Below are 20056 nucleotides of genomic sequence, written 5' to 3'. Positions count from 1 at the left end.
CAGAAATATTCAAATTTGAAAACTTTGGCAATGAGGTTGCAGAGGGTTGGCTCAGGGATGTATATTAGCTTAAGTCAGTGGCAAAAGGAACCTGCTGTCTAGAAGGTCAGCTGATAGCCACCCTGAGCTGATGAGGACAGGAATCCTGATCACAGGGGACCTATTTTAAAAGGACGATTTTTGAACATCAAGGCTTGTTACAGTTGTTAAAGACTGTTACAATCATCCTTGAACAAAGGACAGCTACTGAACAACAATCAAGAATCCAAACTGCTAGGGCAGCACGGTGGTGCAGTGGGTTTGCCCTGCTGCCTTATGGCGCCGAGGTTCCAGGTTCGATCCCGGCTCTGGATCACTGTCCGTGTGGAGTGATGCGCAATCAATAACTACTGAAATGAAGCAGTAGTCTGAATTGAAGGCTTTAATGAACAATCAGCTCGAGTAGAGCAAGAAGGCCGGCTGCTAGGACACACGGGTTCTTATACCCCGCCTCACTAGGCGTAGCTATCTTACGTTCCGACCAATGAAATGCAAACATTTGGGCCAATGAGCAGTGAGCCTTCTCCACCAGTGGTAGCTCACACTCCCAGGTACCGTAGTACCTCTAGTCATACTACCACATTCACCCCTTGTTGAGAATGAACCGGCGGGGGGGGGGCGGAAGACTGCTCGGGTGTCCATCCATGACCGGTGCGGATGTGATAATTTTACTGGTGGTATGACTAGTGATATGGGACTACCACCTCTCTCGAACGGCAGCTGCCCACTGGCCCTTAACTATGTACAGAGTCAGGAATTGTGTTATCAACATGGCTCAATGGCCTGTAACTATTTACAGAGATAGAAACAAATACATTAAGAGTTCACATCGACTCGATCAGACGATCGGGGGCCGTGGACGTCCTCTGTGACCGACCGTGTTTTGGCGGAGATGTTGATGGAGATGCGGGCGTCCATGACTCCGGGAGTGATGATCCGGTCCTTGTGGAGGTTTCAACACCCATAGACGGCGCTGGTGAGGGCCGGGCCGGGGGGGGGGCGTCTAGTCCTCCAGGAGGCCCAGGTGAGGGGGTTAGCGGGCCAGGGAGGGGAGCGCCTGCAGGGAGAAGTTGCAGTTGGGGGGGGGGGGCCCGCCATAGCCTGTGGGCGGGTGGGTGGGGCTGGTGACGAGGACGATGGCGGGGAACCGGCGGGCGGCATGTCCTGTAAAGAGACAGTGTCTTGTCGGCCGTCGGGGTACTCCACACACGCATATTGCGGGTTAGCGTGGAGCAGCTGGACCCTCTCGACCAACGGGTCCGATTTGTGGGCCCGCACGTGTTTCCGGAGCAGGATGGGCCCGGGGGCTGCTAGCCAGGTTGGGAGCGGGGTCCCTGAGGAAGGCTTCCTGGGGAAGACAAGGAGGCGTTTGTGAGGGGTTTGATTTGTAGAAGTGCAGAGTAGAGACCAGATGGAGTGAAGGGCATCTGGGAGGACCTCCTGCCAGCGGGTGACTGGGAGATTTCAGAACCGTAGGGCCAGTAGAACGGTTTTCCAGACCGTACCGTTCTCCCTCTCGACCTGCCCATTACCCCGGGGGTTATAACTGGTCGTCCTGCTTGAGACGGTGCCCTTGCTGAGCAGGAATTGACGCAGTTCGTCACTCATGAATGAGGACCCCCCTATCAGAGGGGTTGGTTTAGCACACTGGGCTAAATCGCTGGATTTTCAAGCAGACCAAGCAGGCCAGCAGCACGGTTCGATTCCCGTACCAGCCTCCCCAAACAGGCACCGGAATGTGGTAACTAGGGGCTTTTAACAGTAACTTCATTGAAGCCTACTCATGACAATAAGCGATTTTCACTTGTTCACTTTTTTACTGTGTATGTAGGCGGGGAATCCGAACAGGGAGAAAATGCTGTGGAGGGCTTTTATGATGGTGGTTGTGTTCATGTCGGCGCAGGAGTACTCGTCAATCACATTGAGGAAGTACGTGTTGCGGTTGGTAGAGGGGAGGGGACCTTTGAAGTCCATGCTGAGGCGTTCAAAAGGATGGGAAGCCTTTATCAGATGCGCTTTTTCGGGGTGGTAGAAGTGTGGCTTGCACTCCGCGCAGATGTGGCAGTTTCTGGTGACTGTCCTGACCTCCTCGATGGAGTAAGGCAGCTTGCGGGTCTTCACGAAATGGAAGAAGCGGGTGACCCCCGGGTGGCAGAGGTCCTCGTGGAGGGCTCAGAGGCAATCCACTTGTGCGTTGGCACAAGTGCTGTGGGACAGAGCATTGGGAGGCTTGTTTAGCTTCCCAGGACGATACAAGATATCGTAGTTGTAGGTGGATAACTTGATCCTCCACCGCAAGATCTTGTGGTTTTTCTATCTTGCCTCGCTGTGCATTGTCAAACATGAAGGCCACCGACCGTTGGTCTGTGAGGAGGGGAAGCCTCCTGCTGGCCAGGTAATGCCTCCAATGTCGCCCAGCTTCTACGATGGCCTGTGCTTCCTTCTCGACCGAGGAGTGGCGGATTTCGGAAGCATGGAGGGTGCGCGAGAAGAAGGCCATGGGTCTGCACGTTTGGTTGAGCGTGGCTGACAGAGCTACACCAGATGCATCGCTCTCGACCTTGAAGGGGAAGGATTCGTCGATGGCGCTCATCGTGGCCTTTGCGATATCCGCTTTGATGCGGCTGAAGGCCTGGCGGGCCTCCGTCGACAGGGGGAAGTGGGTAGTTTGTATGAGGGGACGGGCTTTGTCGGCGTAGTTAGGGAACCACTGAGCATAATAAGAGAAAAACCCGAGGCAGCACTTCAGGGCCTTGGAGCAGTGGGGGAGGGGGAGTTCCATCAGGGGGTGCATGCATTCCGGTTCAGGGCCTATCACTCCATTTTGTACTACGTAGCCGAGGATGGCTAGGCGGTCGGTGCTGAACACGCATTTTTCTTTGTTATAGGTCAAATTCAGGAGTTTTGCAGTTTGGAGGAATTTGCGGAGATTGGTGTCGTGGTCCTGCTGATCGTGGCCGCAGATGGTGACATTATCGAGATACGGGAAGGTTGCCCATAAACCGTATCGGTCGACCATTCGGTCCATCTCTTGTTGGAAGACCGAGACCCCGTTTGTGACACCGAAGGGAACCCTTAAAAAGTGATAGAGCCTCCCGTCCGCCTCGAACGCAGTTTACTTGCGATCGCTCGCGTGGATGGGGAGCTGGTGGTAGGCCGACTTCAGGTCTACTGTGGAGAAGACCTTGTACTGTGTGATCCTGTTGACCAGGTCGGATATACGGGGGAGAGGGTACGCGTCCAGCTTGGTAAACCTGTTGATGGTCTGACTGTAGTCTTTGACCATCCTATTCTTCTCCCTGGTCTTTACCACCAGAACTTGTGCTCGCCAGGGGCTGTTACTAGCCTCGATGACCCCTTCCTTCATAAGTCGGTGGACGTCGGACCTGATGAAGACCCGGTCCTGGGCACTGTATCGTCTGCTCCTGGTGGCGACAGGATTGCAGTCCGGGGTGAGGTTTGCAATCAAGGAGGCGGGATCGTCCTTGAGAGTCGCAAGGTTGCAGACAGTGAGGGGAGGTATAGGGCCGCCGAATTTAAATGTTAGACTCTGGAGGTTACACTGCGAGTCTAACCCCAGGAGTGCGGCCACACAGAGGTGGGGGAGGACGTAGAGCCTGTAATTTTTAAACTCCCTCCCCTGAACCGTGAGGTCCGCTATACAATACCCTGTGATCTCAACCGAATGAGAGGCAGAGGCCAGGGCGATTTTTTGCTTTACGTGATAGACAGGGAGAGTGCAGTGTCTTACCGTGGCAGGAGTTAGCCCTGGAGCTGTTCCCTCACCAGGACAGGCATTATTATCCAGGGGAGTGCATTAATTCCAAGACCAATACCTTGGAGAGAGACGGGGTGATGTCCCGCAGTCGCTGCCCGGGACCGCAAGGACTGCCTTGGCCTGGCAAACGGACAGAAAATGGCCCTTCTTACCGCAGCCCTTGCACGTTGCCGATGGGGCTGGGCAACGCTGTTGGGGGTGTTTTGTCTGTCCACAAAAGTAGCAATGGGGCCCAGCAAGGTTTCCAGGGCGTCTTGCAGCGCAGGCCTGAGGCGATTCAGAGTCTGTAGGGGAAGGGGAAGCTAAATTCCACGCTGCCCAGGGGGCCGCCGCGTGGTCAGGGGCGTATGAACGGGCGTTTCTGTCAGCAACATCCAGAGAGTTCACGAGGGCCCGTGCCTCCGTGAGGCTCAAAGTTTCCCTTTCTAACAGTCTCTGGTGGATTTGTGGGGAATGCATACCCGCAACAAAGGCGTCTCGGATTAAGAGATCGGTGTGCTCATTAGCAGAAACTTGCGGGCAGCCGCAGTTCCTCCCCAGTACAAGGAGCGCACGGTAAAAATCGTCTAACGACTCACCAGGGATCTGCTGCCTCATAGCGAGCAAGTGCCGAGCGTAACCTTGATTTACCAGCCGGATGAAGTGTCCTTTAAGCAGCTCCACGTGTCCTCGATGAGCGTGTAGATGGCGGTGCCGACGCACGAGTGGAGGATGTGTAGCTTCTGGTCCCTCATCGGTACGTTTTCCGCCGTGCTGAGGTAGCTATTAAAACAAGCCAGTCAATGCTTGAACGTAGCTGCTGCATTAGCTGCTTGGGGGCCGAGTCGTAGACACTCCAGCTTGATGCGAAGCTCCATCCTTTAAAAACTTGTTGTTTAAATTGATACGCGATCAATAACTACTGATACGAAGGAGTCCAAATTGAAGGCTTTAATCTACAAGATGTTTCCCCAGCAGCTCGAGTACAGAAAGAAGGCCGGCAACACAGGTTCTTATACCCCGCCTCACTGGGCGGAGCTACCTTACGCTCCGACCAATGAAATGCAAACACTTGGGCCAATGAGCAACGAGCCTTCTCCACCAATGGTAGCTCAAACTCCCAGGTACCGTAGTACCTCTAGTCATACTACCACATGGAGTTTGCATATTCTCCCCGTGTTTGCATGGGTTTCACCCCCACAGCCCAAAAGATGTGCAGGTTAGGTGGATTGGCCACACTAAATTGCCCCTTAATTGGAAAAAAATAATGAATTGGGCACTCTAAATAAAAAAAAGAAGAATCCAAACTGCTGCTGTGTTTTCTTGGAATTAATGCACTCGCCTGGATAATAACGCCTGTCCTGCAGAGTGAACAGCTCCAGGGACAACTCCAATCAAATTCCATCGAAGAGTCCTGAGTTCAGTGATAGTGGGTGTGATTCAATGTAAACATTTCTGTGTCATTTTAGATAGATAGAACAGTACAGCACAGAACAGGCCGTTCGGCCCTCGGTGTTGTGCCGAGCAATGATCACTCTACTCAAACCCACGTATCCACCCTATACCCGTAACCCAACAACCCCCTCCTTAACCTTACTTTTTAGGACACTACGGGCAATTTAGCATGGCTAATCCACCTAACCCGCACATCTTTGGACTGTGGGAGGAAACCGGAGCACCCGGAGGAAACCCACGCACACACGGGGAGGACGTGCAGACTCCGCACAGACAGTGACCCAGCCGGGAATCGAACCTGGGACCCTGGAGCTGTGAAGCATTTATGCTAACCACCATGTTACCGTGCTGCCCGTATAAAGAAATCAGAAATCACATTTTGGAGCTGTTTGACAGGGTATTCCTCGACGGATGCATTGGCGAGATCCCGGCCCGTATCAATGGCACTTAGTGCCGTAAATGAGCCCACACTACTTGCTGTCTCACCGTCTGATTCGCTGGACTTGCGACTCGGCTTCTCGCCACTAACAAAGTGGAGTTGCTTTGAAACGTTCCCTCAGCACTCACTAGCAGACAACACACAAGCAAGGCAGCATGGCGACCTGCTCCTCTCTTTGGGGATGATGGCTGGTCAGGCTTCTCAAGGCCGTGGATGAGAGGCGGGGCTCCCTGTTACACTGAGGGGGTCGGAGGACCAGCAGCAGGGTCAGCAATGCCACCTGGGAGCCAGTTTGGACAGCATAACCAGGATGACAACTGTCCAATAATGGAACAAGATCAACGGCCTCCACCGATCTGCAAGGGTAAGTTACCACCTCTCTCCTGGTATCAGTTCCACCCGTCACCCCTCAAATTCCAAAACCCCCCAGAGATCATTGGCTGACACTTTGCATGCTCCCCACATCCAATCTTTGTGTTTCTTCCTCAGAAGCCCCTGGCACCCACCAGTACAACCCCTTAGGGCAGTACGGTAGCACAGTGGTTAGCACTTTTGCTTCACAGCTCCAGGGTCCCAGGTTCGATTCCCGGCTTGGGTCACTCTCGGTATGGAGTCTGCACGTTCTCCCTGTGTCTGCGTGGGTTTCCTCCGGCTGCTCCGGTTTCCTCCCACAAGTCGTCAAATATGTGCTGTTAGGTAATGTGGACAATGTGAATTATCCCTCTGTGTACCCGAATAGGCGCCGGAGCGTGGCGACTGGGGGCTTTTCACAGTAACTTCATTGCAGTGTTAATGTAAGCCTACTTGTGACAATAAAGATTATTTTAAAAATTCATGTCCAGGTGCGGTGCCCACACATGCCACTTCCTATAGACCCCCCTGACCCATCAAGGCTATGGCTCACAATGTCTTTTCCGCCGGGGAAGATAGCCCATAATAAGTGGAAAAGCATAATAAGCCAAGATGGGGGTGGGGAGGTGGGGGGGGCAAAGTCCCAAAGATCCCCCTATGAGGAACAGGACCTGGAGATTGCGGGGCTGACCAACAACGAGGTTGGCCTGCTTCACAGAGATGAGGGTCCAGTGCTCCTTCACCTCTCTCTCTCATATAAGGAGCAGTCATTATTTTCTCTTTTCCAGTTGTTGCATGGGTTTTCATTTTAGAAAGCAAATCGAGTGATGTGTGGCCAGTGTTTGAGATTACATAGCCACAAGAGACAATTGATAAGTATGACCAGAGGAAAGATAGACAGAAAATGTTCAACTAAAAATGTAACAATAGGAATTACATTTTACAGCCTAAAAACAAGCAGGTATGTTGGGGTGGTGGAAGTGTTTGGGGCAGGATGGGATTTACACCAGCTCCCACCATAACTTTGGCTTAAGATCAGCAGAAAACCTGAACAAATCGCGTAAATGGCATTTTCTTTAATATTTATGCAATTGGCAGAGGGCAGGTGTCAACAACCTGAATAACAATAAACATTTAAAAAATTTAGCAAAACCGCATTATCTGAAGAGCTGTAATGCCAAAGAGACTCATTGAGCTGTCGGCAGTATATTCCTGGCTTGGGGTTCTGCCAATGTTCTGTCAGGGTTTTTAAATTAAGTTTAGATTTTCAGAAATTGAGAAAATACCTTGAATTTACTGATGTCAGAAAACAGGTTCACATGAAGTAAACTGAGACATAGATGGAATGGTAGACATTTTCGAGAAGATTGAGAGGTGTTGCAGACAGGGAGGGACAGTTCAAACTACACTGATTTTCTTTTGCCATTTAACCGGTCAAATTAGTTTTAAAATGAACAGGTGCTGGTGTGATTTTCCAATCCCTTGGTTTTCTGTGATCCAATTTTGCTTATAATCCACAACAAACCCGAGTTAGGATAAGGATTAACTCAAAGGGTTAGTTTACTTTACACATTCAAAACCCAGAAAAAAGGAGCGTTAACTACTCCCCACTCCATACATTCACGGTTAAAAAGCAGAGATAGAAAAAGGATTCTGTGTTATAAAAACCACAAGTAAATCAATATTATTTCACCCGAGTTCCAGAGTCCAAAGTCAGCGGCCAAAGGGTGTTTCCTTCATGGTGGTGTTCTTTCTCCATGAACTTCTGGTTGAGTATATGATACAAGAAATCCTTAAAACAAATGATCATGCTGCATGAGGCTTTTCTATGATCTGACTACATGGCAGCCATCAATCAGAGACTTCAAAAATCAAGCAGTCTTGATGGAGTCAAGACTGCTTACTCAGTTGGCTGCAGGAGTTATGTTCAGTTGATCTTAAAATAACAGTCTTCCTATGAAGGCCACAGATGTAATATTAAACTGTTTCAAAGGCCGGAGGCTTGGGTCATGTGACTTTTCTTCGCAACAATGACTTCCAAAGAAATGTTCATCCAGCATCTAGATTGCCTTTGATTTCAGGACTGATAATGTCTGTCATTAGTTGTTGAAAGGGGTGCCATATATGTGGAATGTCTGGCATGTGAGAAGCCATTTTATCAGTGAACCTACTGATTCCACTAGTAAGGGTGATTTATCAAATGTCAAGGACGTCTCCATAGTTCTCTTTGAAATTGGGCTGACAGTCCCAAGTGTGGAGTGTATAGCTATATTAGTAGCTCTCTCGGCATAATGAGGTGCAAATTCCAGGATTTGAAAGAATAATTATTTTGTCCTTGAATCTCCTGAGGGCTGATCCCCAGATAGAGGGCCAACCATATTGTCAGGTGATGTGTAGCAGCCATCTTTAAAAAAAAATTTAGAGTACCCAATTCATTTTTCCAATGAAGGGGCAATTTAGCGTGGCCAATCCACCTACCCTGCGCATCTTTGGGTAGTGGGGGCAAAACCCACGCAGACACGGGGAGAATGTGCTAACTCCACACGGACAGTGACCCAGAGCCTGGATTGAACCTGGGACCTCAGCGCCGAGAGGCTGCAATGCTACCCACTGCGCCACCTTGTTGCCCATGTGTCGCAGCCATCTTAATTGTCTTTGTTCAACAGAACATAGCGATGAGGATAATATTTGTTTATATTAAATAAGGATAATAAATATATTGTGCTGGGTTTCTTTCCATGTCACCAAAATCCACAGAAGACTGAAAGTTGTGCTCAAAAAAATATTAAGTACATATGGCTTAGGTTACAGCAGATTTTTACAGTGACATTGCTCAGGAATTGTAAAGCCTTGAAAAAAGTGTCACAGGTGGAACAAAATCATGACTAAGTTTAACATGAAGAAATGCACATCTTTGAAACTGCTACCATCCCATAGGTATGCCAGAAGATCTTGTGCAAGGTGAGTCTGATGTTATCCAGTGTTCTTGATTCACCTGATGATCTCTTCACTTAGTGTTTCTGATACCCCTTCCCCTTCCCACAACCGAAGAGTGATAATGCTTGATAGAAAATATGGGAAATTTTGGGGTGCATGAAACAAGAGGTGACATAGGGGTCATTATACATCAGGACCTCATATTTTGGGGATGGAGTAAATAATTCACAAGGGGTCATTTCTGGAGGTCCCTCGAATCCCAATGGGGTCTGAGACTGGACTGATAGAATATTTTTCATTCACTCCTAGTAAGATGATGATAATAATAATAATAATATTTATTATTGTCACAAGTGTCATAATATACATCCATATATATGATGGAGTGCAGACAGGCAGTGATTGACACACAGGATGACCACTGAGCACACAGAACACTGCAGCCAATCACCAGACAGGACACAACCACTATAAAGCCAGAGGGCACCAGTTTTCCCGTTCTCTTGGGATCCAGCCTCTGAGACAGTCAGAGCGCGTAGGCAGCAACTAGAACAAACAGCATGTAGTAGTCAGTTAGTCAGGTCAGGCTAGCCTCAGATCTCCAGTCAAGTCAGCATAGTGTCAACCCACAGTTAAGCATGTAATATAGTTAGATGTTAAATAAAATCGTGTTGCATCTCATCAAGTGTTGGAAGCCTGCCTCTCTCTACACTGCATCAAATGGAGTCCACAAAGACCCAGCTTACCCAACACATCAACAAGTAGGCTTACATTAACACTGCAATGAAGTTACTGTGAAAATCCCCTAGTCGCCACACTCCGGCACCCGTTCGGGTACACAGAGTGAGAATTCAGAATATTCAATTCACCTAACAAGCACGTTTTCCGGTACTTGTGGGAGGAAACCAGAGCACTCAGAGGAAACCCACGCAGGCAAGGGGAGAATGTGCAGATTCTGCACAGTGACACAAGCTGGGAATCGAACCCGGGACCCTGGTGATGTGATGCAACAGTGTCGCGCCATAAGATTGCTTTCCAGCAGCAGAGCCATTTAATCCCAGTGATACCTTGAGGAGAAGGATGTGGGCTCCTTTGTTGCTTATTTTATGGCTTTTATACGATAGTTGCTGCAACCTTTGTGATGCCACCTGGAGAGGTATTAATGCTTCTGGTTACACAGCATCATAAGAACATAAGAACTAGGAGCAGGAGTCGGCCATCTGGCCCCTCGAGACTGCTCCGCCATTCAATTAGATCATGGCTGATCTTTTGTGGACTCAGCTCCACTTTCCGGCCCAAACGCCATAACCCTTAATCCCTTTATTCTTCAAAACACTATCTATCTTTACCTTAAAAACATGTAATGAAGGAGCCTCAACTGCTTCACTGGGCAAGGAATTCCATAGATTCACAACCCTTTGGGTGAAGAAGTTCCTCCTAAACTCAGTCCTAAATCTACTTCCCATTATTTTGAGGCTATGTCCCCTAGTTCTGCTGTCACCCGCCAGTGGAAACAACCTGCCCGCATCTATCCTATCTATTCCCTTCATAATTTTAAATGTTTCTATAAGATCCCCCCTCATCCTTCTAAATTCCAATGAGTACAGTCCCAGTCTACTCAACCTCTCCTCATAATCCAACCCCTTCAGCTCTGGGATTAACCTAGTGAATCTCCTCTGCACACCCTCCAGCGCCAGTACGTCCTTTCTCAAGTAAGGAGACCAAAACTGAACACAATACTCCAGGTGTGGCCTCACTAACACCTTATACAATTGCAACATAACCTCCCTAGTCTTAAACTCCATCCATCTAGCAATGAAGGACACAATTCCATTTGCCTTCTTAATCACCTGTTGCACTTGTAAACCAACCTTTTGTGACTCATGCACTAGCACACCCAAGTCTCTCTGAACAGCGGCATGCTTTAATATTTTATCGTTTAAATAATAATCCCGTTTGCTGTTATTCCTACCAAAATGGATAACCTCACATTTGTCAACATTGTATTCCATCTGCCAGACCCTAGCCCATTCACTTAACCTATCCAAATCCCTCTGCAGACTTCCAGTATCCTCTGCACTTTTCGCTTTACCACTCATCTTAGTGTCATCTGCAAACTTGGACACATTGCCCTTGGTCCCCAACTCCAAATCATCAATGTAAATTGTGAACAATTGTGGGCCCAACACGGATCCCTGAGGGACACCACTAGCTACTGATTGCCAACCAGAGAAACACCCATTAATCCCAACTCTTTGCTTTCTATTAATTAACCAATCCTCTATCCATGCTACTACTTTACCCTTAATGCCATGCATCTTTATCTTATGCAGCAACCTTTTGTGTGGCACCTTGTCAAAGGCTTTCTGGAAATCCAGATATACCACATCCATCGGCTCCCCATTATCTACTGCACTGGTAATGTCCTCAAAACATTCCACTAAATTAGTTAGGCAAGACCTGCCCTTTACGAACCCATGCTGCGTCTGCCCAATGGGACAATTTCTATCCAGATGCCTCGCAATTTCTTCCTTGATGATAGATTCCAGCATCTTCCCTACTACCGAAGTTAGGCTCACTGGCCTATAATTTCCTGCTTTCTGCCTACCTCCTTTTTTAAACAGTGGTGTCATGTTTGCTAATTTCCAATCCACCGGGACCACCCCAGAGTCTAGTGAATTTCGGTAAATTATCACTAGTGCATCTGCAATTTCCCTAGCCATCTCTTTTAGCACTCTGGGATGCATTCCATCAGGGCCAGGAGACTTGTCTACCTTTAGCCCCATTAGCTTGCCCATCACTACCTCCTTAGTGATAACAATCCTCTCAAGGTCCTCACCTGTCATAGCCTCATTTCTATCAGTCGCTGGCATGTTATTTGTGTCTTCCACTGTGAAGACCGACCCAAAAAACCTGTTCAGTTCCTCAGCCATTTCTTCATTTCCCTTTATTAAAACTCTCTTCTCATCCTCTAAAGGACCAATATTTACCTTAGCCACTCTTTTTTGTTTTATATATTTGTAAAAACTTTTTCTGACTGTTTTTATATTTTGAGCAAGTTTACTCTCATACTCTACCTTACTCTTCTTTATAGCTTTTTTAGTAGCTTTCTGTTGCCCCCTAAATATTTCCCAGTCCTCTAATCTCCCAGCAATCTTTGCCACTTTATATGCTTTTTCCTTCAATTTGATACTCTCCCTTATTTCCTTAGATATCCACGGTCGATTTTCCCTCTTTCTACCGTCCTTCCTTTTTGTTGGTATAAACCTTTGCTGAGCACTGTGAAAAATCGCTTGGAAGGTTCTCCACTGTTCCTCAACTGTTCCACCATAAAGTCTTAGCTCCCAGTCTACCTTAGCTAGTTCTTCTCTCATCCCCTTGTACTCTCCTTTGTTTAAACACAAAACACTAGTATTTGATTTTACTTTCTCACCCTCCATCTGTATTTTAAATGTCACCATATTGTGATCGCTCCTTCCGAGAGGATCACTAACTATGAGATCATGAATCAATCCTGTCTCATTACACAGGACAAGATCTAGGACCGCTTGTTCCCTCGTAGGTTCCATTACATACTGTTCTAGGAAACTATCGCGGATACATTCTATAAACTCCTCCTCAAGGTTGCCTTGACCGACCTGGTTAAACCAATCGACATGTAGATTAAAATCCCCCATGATAACTGCTGTACCATTTTTACATGCATCAGTTATTTCTTTGTTTATTGCCTGCCCCACCATAACGTTACTATTTGGTGGCCGATAGACTACTCCTATCGGTGACTTTTTCGCCTTATGATTCCTGATTTCCACCCAAATGGATTCAACCTTATCCTCCATAGCGCCGATGTCTTCCCTTACTATTGCCCGGATGTCATCCTTAAATAAGAGAGCAACACCACCTCCCTTACCATCCACTCTGTCCTTCCGAATAGTTTGATACCCTCGGATATTTAACTCCCAGTCGTGACCATCCTTTAACCATGTTTCAGTAATGGCCACTAAATCATAGTCATTTACGATGATTTGTGCCATCAACTCATTTACTTTATTCCGAATACTACGAGCATTCAGGTAAAGTACACTTATGTTGGTTTTTTTACCTCTGTTTTGAATCTTAACATCTCCAGTTTTATTCCTTTTGTTATTTCTGGGCCTATTCACTGAGCTCCCCTCAGTCACTGTACCTTGTACTGTCGCCCTTTTAGATTTTTGACTATGTCTTCTCTGCCTTGCACTTTTCCCCTTACTTCCTTTTGTTTCTGTCCCTGTTTTACTACCTTCCAACTTCCTGCATCATTTCCCATCCCCCTGCCACATTAGTTTAAACCCTCCCCAACAGCTCTAGAAAACACCCCCCTAGGACATCGGTTCCAGTCCTGCCCAGGTGCAGACCGTCCGGTTTGTACTGGTCCCACCTCCCCCAGAACCGGTCCCAATGCCCCAGGAATTTGAATCCCTCCCTCTTGCACCACCTCTCGAGCCACGCATTCATCCTATCTATCCTGACATTCCTACTCTGACTAGCTCGTGGCACTGGTAGCAATCCTGCGATTACTACCTTTGATGTCCTACTTTTTAGCCACGGTGCCATGAACCTGGCTGCTGCTGCCTTCCCCTGGTGAGCCATCTCCCTCAACAGTATCCAAAGCGGTATATCTGTTTTGCAGGGAGATGACCGCAGGGGACACCTGCACTGCCTTCCTACTCTTGCTCTTTCTTTTGGTCACCCATTTTCTATCTCCCTCATTAATTTTCACCTGCGGTGTGACCAACTCGCTAAACGTGCTATTCACGACCTCCTCAGCATCGCGGATGCTCCAAAGTGAGTCCATCTGCAGCTCCAGAGCCGTCAAGCGGTCTAACAAGAGCTGCAACTGAACACACTTCTTGCACGTGAAGGAGCCAGGGACAGTGGACGTGTCCCTGAGCTCCCACATCGCACACAAGGAGCATGACACGGGTCTGGGATCTCCTGCCATGTCTTAAACCCTAGGTAAACTTAAACAACTAGAATTTCAAAGTAAAAATAAATAAATTAGACAATGAAAAGAAAAAGAGAAACTACTTACCAGTCACTTACCAGGGTTAAAAAGCACCTCCTCACACTCTGCACCGAATTACCTCACTGCACCAAATTACCAAGTTGCAATCCCCACTCTGGATGAGTCTCACTCCGGATGTGTCTCCTGGAAAAGTGCTAGCTTACTGTGTGCGCTGTCTGTCTGTCTTTTATACAGACCTCAGCTAACCGATGACTCAAAAAATACCTTAACTTCAAAGAGAAGAATACAATGTGCCCCTAAACAGGCCTCAGGTGATGGACAGATAATTGCCTCTCAGCAATTAGGGTGGGGGCAGCTTCAACCAATCAGACACTAAGCTACACACTGCACTTTTAACTGAAAAACAGCAGAATTAGATTTTCCACTTTCCTTTGCTGATTTACCTCACTGCACCAAATTACCAAGTTGCAATCCCCACTCTGGATGAGTCTCACTACGGATGTGTCTCCTGGAAAAACACTAGCTTCTCAATCAGTGAGAGTGATTGTATTTGAAACTGAAGTAAAATCTGACACTGAGTGTGTTTAGTCCTCAGCAATAGCCAGAAACAATTTAATGACAAAGTAAATAATTTAGACAAATGTAATTAATTGAAAATATATTCAAATGACCATAGGGCTGGATTCTCCGATACTGAGGCTAAGTGCTGATGCTGGCTTGGGAAAGGTGGCGTTTTACGTCTGGAAAAATGGCGCAAAATGGCCACTGATCGTCCGTCTTGTGGGGGCTAGCACCCAGCTCCAGCTGCGGATACGGGTGGAGAATTGTCAGGTCCGTAGCCGCGCATGCGCACTGCGGCGGCCTGCAGTGGCCACATCGTGCAACATGGCGCCGACTGCACATGGACCCAGCCTGCCAAATAATCACCCTCTTTTGCCATGCTCGCCACCCTCAGACCATCCTCCACCAGTGCCCCCAGCCTCCGCCAAAGCCCCCCCGCCCCCCGCCTGCGGATTGGCTCCCTCCAGCTGTGGCGGCTCTGGACTTAGTCCGCATCTGCCACACCGGGTTCCCGAGTGACCGATGCCATCGAGAACTCGGCCCATCGGTGGCAGAGCACCAGGGAAAGGGCCTCAGGTAACGTCCTGAGGCCGTCCCGACGGCATGTGGCATTCTCCTAGAGTATGCCATTTTGATGGGGACAGAGCATCACAAACGCGCCGCCGGCCCTGATTTCGGCGCCAACGTGGATTCTCTGGCCAATCGCCGAATGCGATTTCAGCATCAGAGACTGCCGAATCCACCGATAGTCTCAAATATAGTTGCATTGTATTCCAGAATTATTATTAATTATTTTGAGTACAAACGTTTTTAGAATGAAGAGGACCCAGGAAGTTGAAGCGGGAGAAGTTGAATAATTACCACATTATACTGGCACTGCAGCAGATTTGGTTGAAATGAAATGCTTCAGGTATGATTGGTAAAGTGAGACACTTTATTGTCAATCTCTTCAGTTACGGACTTTTCTGAGATTAGTCTAACCAGCTCCTGGAATTTATTCAACATCTTATAGAATCATAGAGTCACAGAGTCATACAGCATAGCAAAGGCCCTACGGCCCATCAAGTCTGTGCCGGTCAAAAACCACCTAACTATTCTAATCCCATTTCCCAGCACTTAGCCCATAGCCTTGTGTGCCCTGGAATCACAAGTGCACATCTAAATACTTCTTACATGTTGTGAGTGTCTCTGCCTTCTCCATCCTTTCAAGCAGCGAGCTCCAAACTTCCATCACCCTCTGGCTAAAAAGGTTCTGCCTCACATTCTCTCGATACCTCCTGCCCCTTATCTTAAATCTATGAACCCTGGTCATTGATCCCTCCACCAAGGGTAAATGTGTCTTCCTGTCTGCTCTACCTGTGCACCTCATACTTTTATACACCTCAATCATGTCCCCACTCAGTCTCCTCTGCTCCAAGGAAAACAATCCAAGTTTGTCCAATCTCTCTTCATAACTAAAACTTTCCAGCCCAGGCCACATTCTGATAACACTCTTTCCCGTGCTATCACATCCCTCCTATAATGTGGATTCCAGAACTGCACAGAATACTCTAGCTGTGGCCTAACCAACATTTTATACGGTTATATCCTCCTGTAATTGAAGGTTATCCTCATCACTATTAACCACCCCACCATTTTTTTTATAACCCACAAGCTTACTGTATCATGGAATTGTACCTTTGCCATCAGTCTCCCATGTGCAACTTTATCAAAAGCCTTGCTGAAGTTCACCTATACACATGGTAAACTCTTCGAAAATTTCAATCAAGTTGGTCAGACATGACCTCCCCTTAACAAAACCATACTGACTGTTCTTGATTAATCCCTACCTCTCCAAATGCAGATGAATTATGTTCCTCAGAATTGCTTCCACTAGTTTCCTCACCTTAGGAGGTTAGACTGACTGGCCTGTAGTTTCCTGACTATGTTAAGTTCTTGAATTTTATTACAGTCCTTCTCCCTGATTTTTACACTCATATGGTCCCTCTCACGAGTGAACACTGACACAACGTATTCATTAGGACCCTACCTATGTCCTCTGGCTCCACAAAGTATCTCTGTGGTTCTAAATGATGGGCCCTACTCTTTCCGTAGTTATCCTTTTACCTTTAATGTACCTGCAAACAACTTGGGATTTTCCTTTATTTTATCTGCCAGTATCCTTTCATGCCTCCTTTTTGCTCTCCTAATTTCCTTTTTAAGATTCATCTTGCACATTCTATATGCCTCTAGGTCCTCTGCGGTTTTAAGCGCTTAATATCTGCTGTAAGCCACTCTTTTCTCCTCATAAAATGTTGTATATCCCTCGATATCCAGGATTCTCTGGTTTAGTTAGTCCCTCCCTTTTTCTTGATTGGAAAATATTGGCCCTGCAGTCTCCCTATTTCCTTCTTGTATGCCTCCCATTGTTCTGTCATATGTTTACCTAAAAGTGTCTGCTTTTATGATCTGATCTTGTTAATATTGGCCTTCCCCCAGTTTAAAAGTCAGGCCCATCCTTGTCCTTTTCCATAACAATCTTGAATCTAATGGAGTTTTGATCACTGTCTGCAAAATGCTCCCCCACTGATAATTCAACCATTTGTCTGGCTTCATACCGGAACTTAAGACTAGGACCGCCCCCTCGCTTGTTGGTCCTCCTACCCATTGGCTTAAAAAGTTCTCCCATATGCATTTTAAGAATTCCGCTCCCTTAACCCTATCAAGCTGTGGTTACCCCAGTTAATATATGGGGAGTTTAAATCGCCCACTATCACTATCCTATTACTTTTACACTTCTCTGAAATTTGCCGACATATCTGCTCTTCTATTTCTCTCAGACTGTTCAGGACCATATAGAACCACAACGCTCGACCTTTGATGTGGCAAGTTTACTCAAGTGAAATTGCATGTAAGCCTTCCCAATACTTCACCTCGGTGCATTTTACACATATACAGAAATGTTAATTCATTGTTCATCCAAAGCTGTACTTGAGATGAAATGAAAAAAATGAAAATCGCTTATTGTCACGAGTAGGCTTCAATGAAGTTACTGTGGCCTAGTCGCCACATTCCGGCGCCTGGAGCAGAGCTCACTTGAGGAAGGAGCTACGCTCCGAAAGCTCGTGTTTGAAACAAACCTGTTGGACTTTAACCTGGTGTTCCAAGACTTCTTACTGTGCTCATTGAATATTGTCAAGGGATCGGTAGACTACATTGTATCTGAGTTGACGGTACTTGGTTAACCAATTCTGAGAGAAATTTACACTTTCTCTAACCGAGGGCAGCATAGTAGCATGGTGTTTAGTGTGGTGATATGCATCACTGTAAATACACAAGGGGTTAATGTAAATACACGTAGACTAGCTAGACACGAGAGGGAGCACCAGAGACATGACACACAGACATTCAACCAATAGGCCTGTAAGCTAGGACACGACCAATGGGCATTCACAACACACACAGAGGTGACACTACCACAGGAGGGCATTACACCAACCCATATATAAAGGACACAGCACACATGATCTTCCTCTTTCCAGTGGAGACACTCAGTGAGTACACAGGGTTGATTTGAAACAAATCACACCCACCATCTGGATTGTAGCAGACTGATTTGTCAGTCTGAGTAGCTATAGCAGGATTAACAGGAGAGTCGAATCCAAGTAGGAGAATTGTTAACAGTTTAATAAATGTGTTGAAGCTATCTCCAAGTCTGAACCTTTCTTTGTCAGAGTGCACATCAAGGAAGCAGCTTAGGCTACGTCAAGAGCATAACAAAACATGGGACCCAGGAGTGACCTGTTTAAATCTATATAGTTACAACTCAGAAAACAGTGGCAACCAGCAACAGCAGCCAGGCAAGATGATGTTCGGGATTCCGGTTCCACAGCAGTTCAGGTACCAAGGGAATCTCAATGAAAACTGGCTTTGGTTCAGGCAGAGGTTCGAGATCTACCTAGATGGCATGGCGGATGCAGAGAAAATAAAGCTTCTACTTACCATCGCGGGTCCAGAAGCAGCTGAAATCTTCCAGACCTTCAAATACTCAAAGGGGCAAAACAAGAGAGACTTCCAGGCAATCCTGGACAAATTCCAAGAATTCTGCGAGGAACATACAAGAAACAACAGTAAAAGAGGCTCCAAAACTCACCACGAGGCGAAGGTAGGCTTTCCATTGAAGAAATCTGCAGTTTTGATTGGTGGCCAGACATGCGCAGTTGCGCGAAGAGCGCACAGAACGGGAAGGTCCGTTTGCGCATGTGCGAGAAGCCGCACATGCGCAATTGCGAAAAAGACCCCAAGTAAAGGAACAGCGATATGCGCATGCGCAAACGCTTCCTACGACCTACGTCACACGCTTCGTGATATCAGAGGCCCAGGACCACGCCCACTTAAAGGGGAAATGTCCCAAAACACGAAAAAAAAAGATTTAAAGCCGTAAAACCCAATTCTTTCATCTGGAACAACAGCACAATGCCTGAAATTCAACCAGTAGCTGAAAGTAACCTCTATTGAACCCTGCAAAAAGCAGTTAGCACCGCCAAAAGAGATGATACAGTCCTTGAAGACGATGACTCAGACCTTGAATTCTTCTTTGGAAATCGCGAGCCCAATGCCAGGTCTGACACAAAACGTGATGATATGGTCTTGGAAGACAACGACTCAGATGAAGATTTCACCTTGGGAGGTGGCTACCCCAGTACCAAATCCGAACTGCAACTAGAGTTGTTGTATATTGAAGACCCTGACGACGAGTTCTTCGGATTGGGGAATCCTCAGCCCAGCGTATACGACATCCCGACTCGTGAGTGCAGGATTATGCTGCGGCCTGACGCCAAGAGACAGAGAGCGGTACAAGCCCACAGAGAGCGGCCTGCTGCCACACAGAGAGTGGTCCATGCACCGCGAAGAGTCCCCGACTCCACACAGAGAGTGGTCCACGCACCGCGATGAGTCCCCGACTCCATACAGAGAGTGGTCCACGCACCATGAAGGGTCCCAGCCTCCACACAGAAAGCAATGAAAGTCTCCACAGCAAGACCAATGCACAATTCCACACAGGGAACACTGCAAGACTCCACAGAGGGAGTGACACAAGCCTCCACAGCGAGCTCGTGGACAGACTCCATGATAGAACCAATGCAAGACTCTAGAGTGCAGTCCTTGCATGAACGAGAAGTGACTCAAGTGACACAAGCCTCCACAGCGAGCTTGTGGACAGCCTCCATGATAGAAGCAATGCAAGACTCCAAAGCGCTGTCCTTGCATTAACAAGACCATGAGGGTCTGAGCAACCAGCAGCAGACGATGCAAGTTTGCCACGCTCAAGTGAACAACAGAAAGACTATGACAGTCTGCCATGCTCAAGTGCACAGCAAGAAGACAATGACAATCTACCACACTCCAGTAAACAACAAAGCGACTATGACAGTCCACCCTGATTGTTTGAGCCACCAGAAGAAGACTCTGACGGTCTACCCAGCTCAAGGGGACGGCAAAAAGACACTGAGGCTCTACCCACTGTGCGACA

At 47.5% G+C, this 20056-nt stretch overlaps 1 long non-coding RNA gene across 1 annotated transcript in view; it reads right to left on the bottom strand.

Annotated features, from left to right (window-relative positions):
* The window catches only part of LOC119977630, a 30640-nt gene extending 11910 nt beyond the window's left edge, over positions 1-18730 (bottom strand). The window contains exon 1 of the long non-coding RNA XR_005463240.1: positions 18677-18730. This is a non-coding gene — a long non-coding RNA (uncharacterized LOC119977630). The remainder of the gene's footprint in view (positions 1-18676) is intronic.
* Positions 18731-20056: the final 1326 nt, after the last annotated feature.

Source organism: Scyliorhinus canicula, chromosome 1, assembly GCF_902713615.1.
Source record: "Scyliorhinus canicula chromosome 1, sScyCan1.1, whole genome shotgun sequence".
NCBI classification, from domain to species: Eukaryota; Metazoa; Chordata; class Chondrichthyes; order Carcharhiniformes; family Scyliorhinidae; genus Scyliorhinus; species Scyliorhinus canicula.
This window is presented reverse-complemented; position numbering and strand designations above follow the sequence as displayed.